Here is a 3,913-nt window from a genome sequence, read left to right on the forward strand (position 1 = left end):
GCCTCTGCTCAGTGCGGAGAGGCTTGGTCCCTCTTTCCAGGGCCATGTAGTAAGGTTTTTTTCAGCAAAACGGGGTTGCAGTGAAAGAAAGTTTGAGAAACCCTGGCAAAGAGCCTCTGAATATGTCTAGACTTGGCTCCCTGTGGCACCATGGGTAATCAGACTCTGAAAAAACAGCCATGGAGACACCATGCGCCAACCTTGCCTAGCAGGCAAGAATCAAACCTCCACAGAGAGATGCCTGTTGTTTTTTAACCCAGATCCCTAAGCACTCAGCCACAACCACTTAACAAGGGGGCTTTTCTACACTATGGTTCTGGTCTCACTGAAGGGTCATGTCCAATTGCTAGGACCAGCATTAGGGAAAATGGTGCCCTGGGCAAAACTTGTACTTTAGCACTTCCCCATTGTCCCTGAATGATCCCCACTCCCCCTTTACTGCTAGCTCCTGCATGCCCAACCCTTGCACCTCTTTCACCCCCAACTCCTGCCCCCTCCTGTGCCCACTTTGCCCTTAACTCCCCGTGCTACCAGCCATTGCCCCTCTTCTGCAGCCCCTTCACATGGTTCCAGTGCTGGGGGCCCTGCACTTGTTCTCCCTTTCCCTGGGCTTTGGCATCACTAGCCCTGCTTAGCAAGTAGGGTTCAGTGGTTCCCAAAATGTGGGGCATGACCCCTAGGGGGACACAGAGGAACATTCTTGGGGGCACCTCAGGGCCTGAGCCAGCCCCCATGGAGGTAGCATCATTCAGCCTCACTCTGTCCCAGCTCTTCCCCAACCCCACCCTTATCCTGGGGCTCTGGCTTCCAGCTTGGCCTTGACCCCCTTACCCATCTGCACCTCTCTCTCCAGCAAGCAACAGCCCCACTCCCAGTCTCGGTTCTTGACCGCGGCTTCCAAGGGTCCACCGTCATGGATAAGAGGGCACAGTGTGAAATGTTTGGGGACCACTGCTTTAGGATGATGTCCTCAATCACTTCTACAAAGTCCAATAAAAGCTATTCCTTATCCACCCACCCCTCCATCAGGACCGACTAGGTATGTTCTGCTGCCCTTCACTCATACAGGAAGGATAACAACATTTCATTCCATTCAATCGTAAAGTGATTTGTAACCCACCACCAGCCAAAACTGGTCATTTTGGGAAAGTGGCCCCATGATGCTGCATACCTAGGCAGAGTAAGTGTATCTGTGCAAACACGGTCTGTTCCTGAAGTCTTTCCCCCAGCTCCTCACTAGATATGAGGGGGGAGCTTATTCAGCCCCTGCTTCCGCTTAGTATTTAAAAACTCCTTATTGTCCCTATCTCTGCTGGCCTGAGATTTCTCCTCCTGTCTCTTTCTTGACAGCTCAGATGAGGTGATCAAGTGGTTAAGGTGATGGACTACTAATCCATTGTGCTTTGCAGACATGGGTTCAAATCCCCTCCTTATTGGATGCATTTAGTCTTCACCCTTCCTTTATAGACAACCATCTTCCCCCTTTGGTACAATGACAGATCAAACAATGTTGCTTCTTGCAAACAAAAACCTACTCACAACTCCCTTGCTTTAAATAAAATGTCTAAATCCCAGTTTTCTTTAAAAAAAATTCTCTAGTGGTGTATTGCTTAGTTTTTATCTCAAAAGGTAACATCCTCATCATCTCCCCCAAACCCTGGGACCTGCCCAAATTATTAAAATACCCTCGACCCGAGCAAGGTCAGAGCAGTGAACCAGAGCTAATGTCTAGGCCAAGCTGTTCTGAAGGAGGCAATTCAAACATTTTCTCCCTGCTTCCCTTGGCAAGGTCTGACTGAGAAAACTAAATTCCCCAAACTGAAAATTTTCTGCTGAAAAACCAAGACTAGTTTGTTTGGAGACTTTGATTTGAAAGTATTATTGTTATTATTCTCTTCTGATTTCTGAATCAGTTCAGTTCAGTCTTTGTCTCCCAGGTGTGTTTCCAGCTGCTGAGTTGTGGGGGAGAGAGGCCAAGTCATGATGTCTCTTCCCCTCTTTCATAGTTTCTTCCAACTTGCTAGGAAGCTCCTTTGCTACGATGTGAGTCAAGCAGTGTCCATTGTCTCTGTGCTATCTCAGAGAAGCCTGCATTGTACGCGGTTCCTGGGATAGTCCTTGGAAATGTGGATACCTTCAATGGGCCAGCAGCGAGCCTGGCTCCTCTCTTGTCGCATCTGAAAGGCTGGTGGTGGGCATTTCTCAACCTCATAACATACCTCAGTAACGCACGCAAAGCAAAACTTCATAACTTCTCAACCAATGAAAGCACACACAATCCAACAAGATATTAATGTTCAACAGATCAACACTTTTGAAATGATACCTCACCAGGCAGACTTTGTACTAACCATGTCATCATTATATGAGAGTGGTGAATATGGGGCTTCTAGGTGCTGCTTTGAGCACAGCGTACCACACCTGGGCTTCCACTGCAATGGAGACGTACCCTTAGAGTCCATCTCTCCTGGGATAAAGATGGCAGCATGGCTGACCTGGGTCATCTGACTTGGGCTCATGGAGTTAAAGCTCAGAGGCTAAAAACTGTGGTGCAGATATTTGTGTTCACACTGAAGCCTGGGCTCAGAAACCCTCACCGGGCCTCAGAGGTTGGGCTCAAGCTCATATGTATGCACTGTAATTTTATAGAGGTTGGGAGGGAGTTTAGCAAGTGGAAATGGTAAAACCACATTGAGGGGACTGGACCACTGACCTATCAGCTCTTAACACCCAAACTTTCAGTAACTCTGTTATCAGTGCCTGTGAGTGTAGTTTAAACCATAGGTCCATCTAGCTCTGAATCTTGTCTTCTGACACTAGCCAATGCCAGGTGCCCTAAAAGCCATTCCTCAAGGCACTACTAGGAGTTGAACCCAGGATCTTCTGTTTACAAAACAGGTACTTTAACCAACTAAGCCATGGTGCCTGCTGTGATTTAAAACATTGTGTTTGCCCACACCTGACTCTCTCCCAATCCCCACTGCGTCCTGACAAGTGTTGCTAGTGTTTGGCTTCTCTAAAGCAGAGGAGAAGGTGAAGTTTTGCTCCCAAGGTGTGTGTGTGTGATTCTTTGGACAGGTCTACACTACAAAATTAGCTTGGTCTAATTACATTACTTAGGCTGGCAATGCAGTTCTATCAACCTAATCCCAGTGTAGATAGCAGCTCAGCTGTTAGAACTTTCTGGAGCTATGAAACGGGAGCGGCCCAGCCTCTGTAGCAGGAATGCAGGGCAGAAGAGTTCACGGCAGGCATTATGGGATACTGGTGGAGGCCAGTTATGGTGATATAATGACCAGCAGCATTTACACTGACAATTTGTCACTTTAAGTTTGCTGCAAAAACCTCTAGGCCTCTTGTCGAGGTGGTTTTATTTTCTCACCAAAACAGGGCAGTTTTGTCGCCAGACGTGGCATTGCAGCGTGTACACCAGCCACAAGCTGCCAACCGAGGGAGCGTTGTGTGTTTTTCACACATCTGAGCAATATAATGATGCTGAAATAACTTTGTAGTGCAGACCTGGCCAAAGATTCACACACACACACAACTTGCAAGGAAAACCTCACCTGCTCCTCTGCTTTGCAGAATCCAAACACTTGCAAAGCTTATCAGTCCCCAGTGGGGATGGCAGGGAGTCAGGTGTGAGCAGACAGTGTATTCTACCTATAGGAAGGTACCATGGCGTAGCTGGTTAAAGCCCCTGTTTTGTAAACAGGAGATCCTGGGTTCAACTCCCAGTAATTCCTTGTTGAGGAACTCTCGGGGCACCTAGTATTGGCTACTATCAGAGGACAAAACACAGAACTAAAAGGACTTTTGGTCCAGCCTAGGATGGCTGTTGTCATGGTTTAAATTACACTCACAGGCACTGACAATAGAGTTACTGAAAGTTTGGGAGTGAAGAGCTGATAGG

At 47.6% G+C, this 3,913-nt stretch overlaps 1 non-coding gene across 1 annotated transcript; it reads left to right on the forward strand.

Moving 5' to 3' along the window:
* Positions 1 to 1,354: 1,354 nt before the first annotated feature.
* On the forward strand, positions 1,355 to 1,436 carry TRNAS-ACU (transfer RNA serine (anticodon ACU)). The gene has a single exon. It is a non-coding gene; the product is annotated as a tRNA-Ser (tRNA).
* Positions 1,437 to 3,913: the final 2,477 nt, after the last annotated feature.

Source organism: Gopherus flavomarginatus, chromosome 17 (assembly GCF_025201925.1).
Source record: "Gopherus flavomarginatus isolate rGopFla2 chromosome 17, rGopFla2.mat.asm, whole genome shotgun sequence".
Taxonomy (NCBI): domain Eukaryota; kingdom Metazoa; phylum Chordata; order Testudines; family Testudinidae; genus Gopherus; species Gopherus flavomarginatus.